Source organism: Dama dama, chromosome 13, assembly GCF_033118175.1.
Source record: "Dama dama isolate Ldn47 chromosome 13, ASM3311817v1, whole genome shotgun sequence".
Classification (NCBI taxonomy): Eukaryota; Metazoa; Chordata; class Mammalia; order Artiodactyla; family Cervidae; genus Dama; species Dama dama.
Window position 1 is genome coordinate 75,779,285 of NC_083693.1, and position 11,593 is coordinate 75,790,877.

An 11,593-nucleotide genomic window follows, 5' to 3' on the forward strand; every position below is an offset into this window, starting at 1 on the left:
CCAAAGCTACGGTTTTTCCAGTAGTCATGCATGGATATGAGAGTTGGAACATAAAGCAGGCAAGAATTGGTGCTTTCAAATTGTGGTGTCAGAGAAGACTCTTGAGAGTTCCTTGGACTGCAAGGAGATCAAACCAATTCTAAAGGAAATCATGCCAGAATTGAAAGGACTGATGCTGAAGCTGAAGCTCCAATACTTTGGCCACCTGATGTGAAGAACTGACTCATTGGAAAAGACTCTGATGCTGGGAAAGATTGAAGGCAGGAGGAGAAGGGGACGACAGAGGATGAGATGGTTGGATGGCATCACCGACTCGATGGACATGAGTTTGAGCAAGCTCCGGGAGTTGGTGATGGACAGGGAGGCCTGGCATGCTGCAGCCCTTGGGGTCACAAAAGAGTTGGACACAACTGAGCAACGACTGAGCGACTGAACAACTATAACAAAAACTAAGATGAAGCTAAAGATAAAAAAGCGCCCGAGCACAGTTGTTTCCCGTAACGGTTCAATCCTGAAGCCACTCTCCGCGTGTGCTGGAGTGTGATGAGGAAGTGAGTGGGAGGTGGGTGGGGGCCAGCGTCCACTGCTGAGTGGGGATTTTCAGATGAGCAGGAGGAGGAGTTCAGAACAACCATGTGTTGATGGATCTGAGGTGGAGACGCCGGCAGGAACAGGAGCTCGGGTGTAGTCAGCAGAGATGCAGGCGGGCCCGTTTAGACACGTGCAGATACGTGTGTGTGTGTACACCAGTTAGCACACACGTGTTTTCCCTGGCTGTGTCAGCTGAGAGGGCTGAGAAACAGCAATACCCCAGCAGCAGCCAGCCCCCAACCAGGGCCTAGATCTCGGTTTCTAATAGGATTCTCCAGCAAGAGGAACCAGGGCTCCCTAGAGAAATGGCTGATTCTAGGGCTAGGGCAGAGAACATTCCAGAGAACCTGCAGCTTCCTGTCATGCCAGAAAGTAGGAAAGCGTCAGCAAGCTGCAAGCGTGTCCCAGACACAAGAGACACCTGAGGGGCTCCCAGCGACCGAGACTGGAACAATTTGAGCAATAAAATAAATAGTGCAGTGTTCTGATCCGAAGCGTAAAATAAACATCCCAAGTACATAGCCATATAAACACATGATTAAATAAACAATAGAAGAGAAGATACAAATCTCCTTGTGCAAGCAAGCTGCCTTCCCAAGACAGAAACTGCATCCCCTCCCCGCCCCCGCCACGTCTTCTGCGTGCTTCGGTTGCCTCCTAGGCCTTCCCCGAGATCCAAAGGCTACCTTTAATCAGAGACGTGAGAAAATAGAAAAAGAAAGGAAAGCAGAGAGGACAAAATAATAGTAACAGTTTAGTCATTAGACAAAGTCTAGGGCCTTTAGTTCTTCTTCAAGGACGACAGATGACAGCCTTAGCCATGTCTTTTGAGCTGTTTGGCAGATGCCGAAATCCCCACCAGGTAGAAGTTACCTGCACGCTGCCCACAGGCACGTGGATCTCAGGCCAGTGGGAACTGAGGGGCCAGCTGACCTGAGATGTGAGGCTCAGCCAGCGTCCCAGGCACAAGGGACAAGTGACCACTGAGTACGGCTGTGTGAGAGAGACGAGCGTCTTCGAAACTAGAAGACTGCCCCCTCCCCAGCCCGTGGCCCCTACCTCTTCTCCCCGGCTGATCTCCGAGCAAAGCCTGGGAAACAGGTCGCCGGTTCACCGGGCCCTGAGTCCACCTTCTCCCTGGGGCGGCCGGCTTCCCCAGCACGGCTGTCTTTCCTCTTCCCCAACCCTTGTCTCTCAGTTTGGAATTCTTGAGTGACAAGCAGCTGAACCTGAGTTGGGTCACACCTGCAGAAGAATTCCACATGGCTTATGTAGAAGCTCAAGGAGGCAGAGGGCGGCCCCCCAGCCCTCGGGGGGGCTGCAGTGTGGCCTCCTTCCAGGGGACAGTGTGGGACAGTGTGCAAAGGGGGGAGAGAGGCGCTCAACCAAGGAGACCCCTGACGAGCACACCTCAGCCTGGAGGCTGGGACCAACGTCCCGGGTCACATGTCATGGTGACGCTGAGTCCCCATGAAGAGCAGTGGTGGAAAGCCTTGCTCCCTCTGTGTACTTCCTCACCAAGCCCGTGACCACAGTGTAACCATGAGGAAGACATCAGACTAACTCCACTTGAGGGCCATTCTACAAAATACCTGCCAAGTCTCCCTCAAGGTCGTCCAGTTCAGGGCAAGTGTGAGAACTGTCTCCCCACAGAGAACCCTAAGGCCACAGAGTGACCAGGGCAATGTGGGGTCCGCGTGGACAACAGAGGACATTCGTACAAACCAAGGAAGCTAGAGCAAGGCAGAGACTTCATTAATAGCAATGCATCAATATTGGTTCACTGGTCATGACAAACGTCTCACTAAGGTGAGATGTTAACGTTAGGGGAACATTCAGCACAGGCTGGACAGGAATTCTGTGCTATTTTTGCACCTTTTCTGTAACTCTTAAAACTATTCTAAAATAAACAGGCTATTTTTTCTTTTTTAAGTACATTTACTATGGCATCATTGAGCCCCATCCCCTACAAGATCCGAAACAAGAAAGGAGGGGGGAAGTGGGGAGCCAGCCCCCTCCCTCCTGTCCCCACCCCCCGGCTCCAAACAGGGCCCCCCGGCTCAGCTGGTGAGAGTCTGAAGTCCACCGAGGCGGATTCCGGCCAGGCTCCCGGGCCAAGACCTCGGCCAGAGGCTGCAGCGGGCGGGACAAGGCAGCCAGGAGCCCAGCCCTACTCAGTGACTTACTAGGAAGTTCCCCGGGCTTCCAGCCTAAGCTCACAGGGGAGACGCGCGGGGCATCTTTTCATATGTTTACCCGGTTTTAGAGTCAAGGTTCATTCTATCCTCATGACGGGAGCGGGGCAACCTTGCTTGTGGTTCTTTCGTCTTCCTCTTTTCTGAAACAATTTATCCCGAAAAGGAATCAAGTGACGCTTTAACGTTTGGTCAAGCCCCCTGCAAAGCCAGCTGGGCCTGGGTAGGTCTTTGGCGGGCTGGCAGTCTGACTGCCATTTCCGTTTCCTTAGCGCTGCTTTGTATTCAAGCTCTCTCCTTCCTCTCGGGCCAATTTTAGTCTTTCACATGTTTCAAGAGTACCCGCTCCCGCCCTCCAGGTTTTCAGATTCATCATCTGCGATGACAGTGCTGTGCGCAGGCCTCCTCCAATCTGGAGCCTATTGTGTTTCATCAGCTTCTTTCTAAGGACCACACAGCTGAGTCCTGCGGATCTTGGCGTGTGTTGTGAACATCATTTAATCCTAAGAGCGTCCCATTTCCTTTCCACCCGGCAGTCCTGAAGCGGCCAGAAGTGCTGTCGCGTGCGTGCTGACTCACCTGCCCTCCATTCCCCCTGTTTTCCAGATGGGGAAACTGAGGCACAGAACCGTGCCATAACTTGCAGAGGCCCTGCAGGGCGGTCAACCAACCCCTGGGGTGTGAGGGATGGGGTGAGCCTTTTCCTCCGCCCCTTTGGGGAAGCCTGCGGATTCCCTTCCCAGCACATGATTTGTAAATGCATAAAATAAAAGGCATCGTGCTTCAGAGCAATCCACTTACCCTGAAATACAGCTACCAGGTCAGAAGCAAGTGTAGCTTCTTACGCAGCAATGAATGAGGCTTCTCGCTGGTGTATTAGTGGAGATCCAAAGATGGGTCTCATGACCACCAATATTGAAACATCAACCAGTGCTTCCGAGACCCTACAGTGTCAGCCCAGGACCCGGATTCCAGGCGGGGAAGCACAGGTGAGCACTCAGTTTAAGCAAGGGAGGGGCTTCCCAGGTGGCCCCAGTGGTGAAGAACCCACCTGCCAATGTGGGAGACGTAAGAGACCCAGATTTGATCCCTGGGTTGGGAAGATCCCCTGGAGAAGGAAATGGCAACCCACTTCAGTGTTCTTGCCTGGAGAATCCCGTGGACAGAGGAGCCTGGAGGGCTACAGTCCATGGGGTCGCAAAGAGTCAGACGTGGCTGAGCGACTGAGCACACTGCAAAAATAAAAGGTGGGACGTTTCCCGTCCAAGTTCACGGCCGCCCGGGATTCTGTCCTCAACGCGGCCCAGCCCAGGGAGTTGGTAACAGTTTGCACCTGAGGACTATGACCAGTCGGCTCCTCTTCCTTCAGCCGGAAGTGTTCTCAGAGGACGGTCATCTGAGCGGGGTGGGGTCCCTCCTTTCCGGCGCCTTGAGGGGTTGGGGGGGACATCCTCCCTGATTCCTTTCCCTCCCCACTGACCGCTCCCTGCAAACAGGTTTCCCGGGGCAGCCGGGGCAGGGAGTCATGGAGCAAGCTTCCTTCCTTCCGCTTTGTGCCTGAGTTCGCCGTCCTCCCCTCATGCGTGGCTGCGGTTTTCCGCCACGCTCCTGGGTCCACAGCGCTTTTCTTCCACGGACTCGGCTCCACCTCTTGCGTCAGAATTGCTGTCGGGATGCCGGATATCAACCTGACTTGTGCTCTTTGGTGAGAAGCCTTCTTCTCTTTGGGGAAACTGCTAGAATTTTCTTTTTGTCTCCAGTATTTGGAAACAGAAGCGTGCCTGGATGCCCTTACCTCCCCCATCAGCATCTGAGCCCGTGAATCCTTCCAGCTCGGATCCCAGAAACGTCTCCTGCGTTTTCAGATGCTCCCCACCCCAACCTGGACTCCCGGGTCCTGGGGCTGGCATCTCCACTCTGCCCTCGGTGCATATTTCCCAATCTCATCTCGCCACAGTTTCTGCCTCTTTGATGCTTTCTCAGCCCTACAAGCTGCCCGTGGGCTCAGCCGCGTCCATCCTATTTGTCCTCTCTGTGGTCTGATTCATGTTGACAGTCACAGTCGTCAAACCTAATATCTCCGCTCCGGTCTTTCTTTCGTGATTCTGTGCTTGCTTCTCACTGACTCTCTCCTCCTCTATCCGCTTCGCGGGGTCGACCCCACTGGCCCACCTCTTCCAACTGCAGTGCCTGATTCCGGGGGTGTCGTGGGAAGCTGGAGCCGCCTCCTGAGCTCGTCTCCTGGCTCCGCAGGGCTGCCCCCACTGCTCGCGGTCCCCAGAGCCCCGGGAGGGCAGTGACGTGCCCACCTGCGATGTTGTGACCTCTGATAGAAACACATACACACTCAGGCTTCATCCCGTTTCTGGCACAGAGCTTATAAAACCCTCCACGTTTCCTAAGAGACTGATCAAGTTGTCGTCTGTCGTCTGAATGAGTTGACTTCGGAAGTGTGGTGTCAGGAGAACCAGCCACGTGATAACAGTCCCCCCCCCCACCCCGCAGTCTGGCCAGGGGGTCCATGTCCCCCTGAAGGGTGCGCCCGCAAAGGTCTTGCTCCCACCACCCGCCTGAAGCTGATCTCTTTCTCAGGGGCTTCCCTGGGGTCTTGCTTGGTGTTTACCTTTCCCTGAGTCCATCCTTCCTGCCTTCTGTGGTTTCCTGGGATTGACTGGGGAGAAGCCCACCTAAACCATGAATCCAGACAGGATGGGGAAGACAGGCTCTGGGGGTACCTGCATGGGCAAGGCTGTGGCCTCCAGAAGCTCTGCCACCCCTCTTGTGCCGTCTGAAGCTTTGCTGGGTAACGATGTCTGCGCCTCCGCACAGCAGGCCCCTGCGGCTGGTTCCGGGCACCTGCCCGGGCAGGACCATGAGGGTGGAGTGCCCCCATCCTGCAGCAGGGCCTTGGCATAGAAGAGGGGGCCTGGTGCACCGAGAGCGTGGCTGAGACCACCCCCTCCCGACACACACATGTGCGCGCACAGACAAACTTCACGCCCTCCTCCCACGCCTGCTGCGGGGCATTTTCCACAACCGGATTAACTGGGAGATTGGGAAGGGAATCCAGAGCAGGGAGGGGCCTCGATAAACAAATCAGAGCCCAGAGCCTAGCAGATGTTCTCCTCCTCACTGTGACTGCAGGCCTGAGCTGCAGGCCTGCTGCCGGCAGGTGTGCGCGCTCAGGTGCTCCAGCGGCAGGTGGAAACCCCACTGCCTGTCCCCCCTGCCTCCCCGAGGACCAGGCCCCTCATCCAAGGCCAGCGCTGCTGCAACTGAGGGGCTGGGCTGGGCAGAGAGCAGCCCGGGGTTTGGGAGGGTTGGGCTGGCAGAACCAGGGGTGGCACCTGGGGAGGGAGGGGAGAAGGAGCCCAGGACAGCCCCCCCCAGGACCCCCCCCCCAGGACAGAAGAGCATGGCTGCACGCCCCGTAGGCCCCGGCCCAGTGCCCGAGTGTCGTGGGCTGGACCATGTCCCCCAGCTCCATTGGTGGAGTTCCAGCCCCCCTGAGGCTGTATTTGGAGACGGAGCTGTGAAGTCTGGAGGGCGGCCCCGACTCCGCAGGGCTGGTGTCCTTAAAAGAAGAGCAACCGCCAAGCTCAAGGTCCCGCCCCTGTGCGCAAGCTGAGAAGGCGGTGGCCTGCCCCCGAGGGAAGAGGTCTTCCCAGAGAAAAGCAGCTGGGATTTAAGCCAGCTTCGTGGGATCAACAACATCCCTGAGGTCCCTACAGCCCCCGGGGCGGCTCCACACTTTGCTCCCAGACCAAACTCCTCTCCTGAGTCAGGCACCCTCGCCTGCCCTGAGGCCCCTGCAGCCCCAGCTGGGTCCCAGCAGGGCCGACTCTGGGCTGGCGGCTCAGAGGACGTGCTGCCCCACCCCGGGAAAGCGGCCTCCCACCCCCTCCCACCCCCTCTCCAGGGCAGAGGATGCCCCTGGTACAATAGGCCTTCTGTCCCTCGGCCAGGTGACCCCAGGCTGACATGGCAGCTGCAGGGAGGGCAGCCTCAGGCAGGCGGGTCAGGGGGTGCAGGGCGGGTCCCTCCTGCTGCAGGGCCCCTCTCCCTCCCCAGGCCCAGCATCTTTCCAGCGCCCACTGGGTCGCAAGGTCCAGGAGACAAGGATAACGTGGACACGCCTCCCTGAGCTGTGTCCTCCACACGGCTCCTCCAATCACGGTTCACCCACAGCCACGCGAGGCCGGAAGAAGACACAGGGGTCTCTGGGGGTGGAAACTCGCCTTGATCTGGGTGAGGGTCACACGGGGCTGTGTGTTTGTCAAAAGTCATCAAACTGCACACTTTGGATCGACACATTTTACGGTATGTAAAGTATACTTCAAAGGCACAGAATCAAAAAAGAGTTGTTCTTTAAAAAATTAGAAAATATAGGCAACCAGGAGATAGTGAATGTCTGTACCCTGTGAAGATAGTGAATGTCTGAGTCCATGGCTGGGAGAGCATGTACACTGGCCTAGCCAGACTCCTCTCTCCAGCGGGGACATGTACTTGACAGCCCCAGACCACACGTGGGCCCGGAAGCCTGCAAACTTCTATCAACAGTAGAGCCTAAGTGTGTTTCTACTATGTCTGCCACCATTTTTTTTTAACAAATACACACTTCATACTGTGCCTAAACCTAAATCTTTTTCAACAAGTTACTTATTGTTCTAGGGTTTCTCTTCCAACATTCTCAGTTGTTGCTGTTCCATCTCTAAATCCTGTCTGACTCTTTGCAGTTCCCTGGACTGCAGCACACCAGGCTTCCCTTCCTTCACCACCTCCCAGAGCTTGCTCAAACACACGTCCATTGAGTCAGCGATGCCATCCAACCATCTCATCCTCTGCTGCGTCTTTCTCCTCCTGCCTTCAATCTTTCCCAGCCTCAGGGTCTTTTCCAATAAGTCGGCTCTTCACAGCAGATGGCCAAAGAATTGGAGCTTCAGCTTCAGCATCAGTCCTTCCAATGAATATTCAGGACTGATTTCCTTTAGGATGGACTGGTTGGATCTCCTTGCAGTCCAAGGGACTCTAAAGAGTCTTCTCAAGCACCACAGCTTGAAAGCATCAATTCTTTGGTGTTCAGCCTTCTTTATGGTCCAACTCTCACATCCATACATGACCGCTGAAAAAACCATAGCTTTGATGACACAGACCTTTGTTGGCAAAGTGATCTTTCTGCTTTCCAATACATTGTCTAGGTTGGTCATAGCATTTCTTTCAAGGAGTAAGTGTCTTTTAATTTCATGGCTGTAGTCAAGGTCAACAGTGATTTTGGAGCCCAAGAAAATAAAATGTCACTGCTTCCAATTTTTCCCCTTCTATCTACCATGAAGTGATGGGATCAGATGCCATGATCTTAATTTTTCCAATGCTGAGTTTCAAGTCAGCTTTTTCAGTCTCCTCTTTCACCTTCATCAAGAGGCTCTTTAGTTCCTCTTCGCTTTCTGCCATAAGGGTAGTGTCATCTGCATATCTGAGGTTATTGATATTTCTCCCGGCAATCTTGATTCCAGCTTGTGCTTCATCCAGCCTGGCATTTCTCATGATGTGCTCTGCATAGAAGTTAATAAGCAGGGTGACAGTATACAGCCTTGACGTACTTCTTTCCCCATTTTGAACCGGTCAGTTGTCCCATGTAAACTTGTAACTGATGCTTCTTGACCTCCATATAAGTGTCTCAGGAGACACATGAGGGGGTCTGGTACTATCTCCTGAAGAATTTTCTACAACTTGTTGTGATCCACACAGTCAAAGGCTTTAGTGTAGTCAATGAAGCAGAAGTAAATGCTTTTCTAGTAACTCCATTGCTTTCTCCATGATCCAGTGAATGTTGGCAACTTGATCTCTGGTTCCCCTGACTTTTCTAAATCCAGCTTATCCACCTGGAAGTTCTAAGTTCACACACTGCTGCAGTCTAGCTTGAAGGATTTTGAGCATAACCCTACTAGCATGTGAAGTGGGTGCACTGTGCAGGAGTTTGAACATTCTTTGCCCTTCTTTGGATTTGGAGTGAAAACTGACCTTTTCCAGTCCTGTGGCCACTGTTGAGTTTTCCAAATTTGCTGGCATATTGAATGCAGCACTTTAATTGCATCATATTTTAGGATCTGAAATAGCTCAGCTGCAATTCCATCACCTCCACTAGCTTTATTTGTAGTGATGCTTCCTAAGGCCCACTTAACTTCACACTCGGGGATGTCTGGCTGTAGGTGAGTGATCACACCATTGTGATTATCTGGGTCATTAAGACCTTTTTTGTATAGTTCTTCTGTGTATTTTTGCCACCTCTTCATAATCTCTTCTGCCTCTATTAGGTCCTTACATATTCTGTTCTTTATTGTGTCCATCTTTGCATGAAATGTTCCCTTGCTATCTCTAATTTTCTTGAAGAGATCTCTGGTCTTTCCCATTCTGTTGTTTTCCTCTGCTTTTTCACAGTGTTCATTTAAAAAGACTTTCTTGTCTCTCCTTGCTATTTTCTGGAACTCTGCATTCAGTTGGATATCTTTCCCTTTTTCCTTTGCCTTTTCTTCTTTTCTCAGCTATTTGTAAGGCCTCCTCAGACACCACTTTGCCTTCTTGCATTTCTTTTTCTTTGGGGTGGTTTTGGTCACAACCTTCTGTACAGTGTTACGAACCTCCATCCATAGTTCTTCAGGCACTTTAGCACCAAATCTAATCCCTCGGATCTATTTGTCACTTCCTCTGTTCCCTAGTGGCTCAGATGGTACGGCATATGCCTGCAATGCAGGAGACCTGAGTTCGATCCCTGGGTTGGGAAGATCCCCTGGAGAAGGAAATGGCAACCCATTCCAGTATTCTTGCCTGGAAAATCCCATGGTCAGAGGAGCCTGATAAGTTATAGTCCACGGGATCACAAAGAGTTGGACACGACTAAGAGACTTCACTTTCACTTCCACTGTATAATCATAAGGGATTTGATTTTGGTCATAGCTGAATGGCCTAGTGGTTTTGTCTACTTTCTTCAATTTAAGCCTGAATTTTGCAATAAGGAGTTCATGATCTGAGTCATAGTAGCTCCCAGTCTTGTTTTTGCTGACTGTATAGAGTTTCTTCATCTTCAGCTGCGAAGAATATAATCAATCTGATTTTGGTGTTGATCATTCGGTGATGTCTGTGTGTAGAGTCATCTTCTGTGTTGTTGGAAGAGGGTGTTTGCTACGATCAGCGTGTTCTTTTGGCAAAACTCTATTAACCTTTGTCCTGCTTCGTTCTGTACTCCCAGGCCAAAGTTGCCCGTTACTCTAGGTATCTCTTGACTTCGTATTTTTGCATTCCAATCTCCTATGATGAAAGGGACATCTTTTTTGGTGCTAGTTCTAGAAGGTCTTGTAGGTCTATAAAGACCTGGTCAACTTCACCTTCTTCATCCTCAGTGATTGGGGCATAGACTTGGATTACTGTGATACTGAATGGTTTGCTTGGAAATGAACTGAGATCGTTCTGTCATTTTTTAGATTGCACCCAAATAATGCATTCCAGACCCTTTTGTTGACTATGAGGGCTACTCCATTTCTTCTAAGGAAGGGATTCTTGCCCACAGTAGTAGATATAATGGTCATCTGAATTAAATTCACCCATTCCCATCATTTTAGTTCACTGATTCTTAAGATGTCAATGTTCATGCTTGCCATTTCCTGCTTGGCCTTGTCCAATTTACCTTGATTCATGGACCTAACATTCCAGGTTCCCGTACAATACTGTTTTTCACAGTGTTGGCCTTTACTTTCACCACCAGACACACCCACAACTGAGTGAGGTTTTCACTTGGGCCCAGCTGCTTCTTTCTTACTGGAGCTATTAGTGATTGCCCGCCTCTCTTCCCTGGTGGCCCAGACAGTAAAGAATCCACCTGCAATGCAGGAGACCCGAGTTCAACCCCTGGGTTGGGAAGATCCCCTGGAGAAGGAAATGGTTACCCACTCCAGTATTCTTGCCTGGAGAATTCCATGGACAGAGGAGCCTGGTGAGCGACAGACCATGGGGTCACAAAGAGTCAGACACACGGGAGCAGCTAACACACACACGCTTTCCTGTTAGCATATTGGAGCTCTTCCGACCTGGGGGCCTCCTCTCCCAGGGTCATATCTTCTTGCCTTTCACACTATTCATGGGGTTCTCGTGGTAAAAGTCCTAGAGTGGCCTGCCACTCTCTCTCGCAGAAGATCACGTTCTGTCAGAACTCTTCACTACGTCCCGTCTGTCTTGGATGGCCCTGCATGGACCACAGAGCTCATAGCTTGTGTTACACAGGCCCCAGGACAAGGCTGTGACCCGTGAAGCGGGACATCCTGAGTAGCACTGCCATGAACACCAGGGCAGCTTGGTCTCTGGGCACATTCTAAACTCCTCTCTTGAGATAAGTCCCAGGATTGGGATTGCTAGGGCAAAAGTCATGCGCATTTTAAAGTTTTCTTTTGCTTGTTTAAAGACCAGCTGGAAAGCAGAGATTTTGACAGGTTTTGCTTTGGTTTTTTGTCTAATCTCTCATTTTATCTTTACAACCCAAAGGAGGCCGAGCCTAGAGGCAGCATCAGGAACATCATCCCACTTTGGATTTGAAGCTAAATGATCAGCTGCAGATCAGAAAGCAAATAACAGAGAGTAAAGATAATTACTGGATGTCCGCTTCTGAGGGGGAAAGGGTAAGTCCCACACAGAAGGCCATCAGCCCTGAAGTCAGCCACTGAGAGAGGCACGCTCGTTACAGAAATCCTACAGCAGAGCCAGGAAGCTGTGGGCGCCCTGAGGACTAAATGGGCTGCAGTTCTGAAGACGGGAGAATG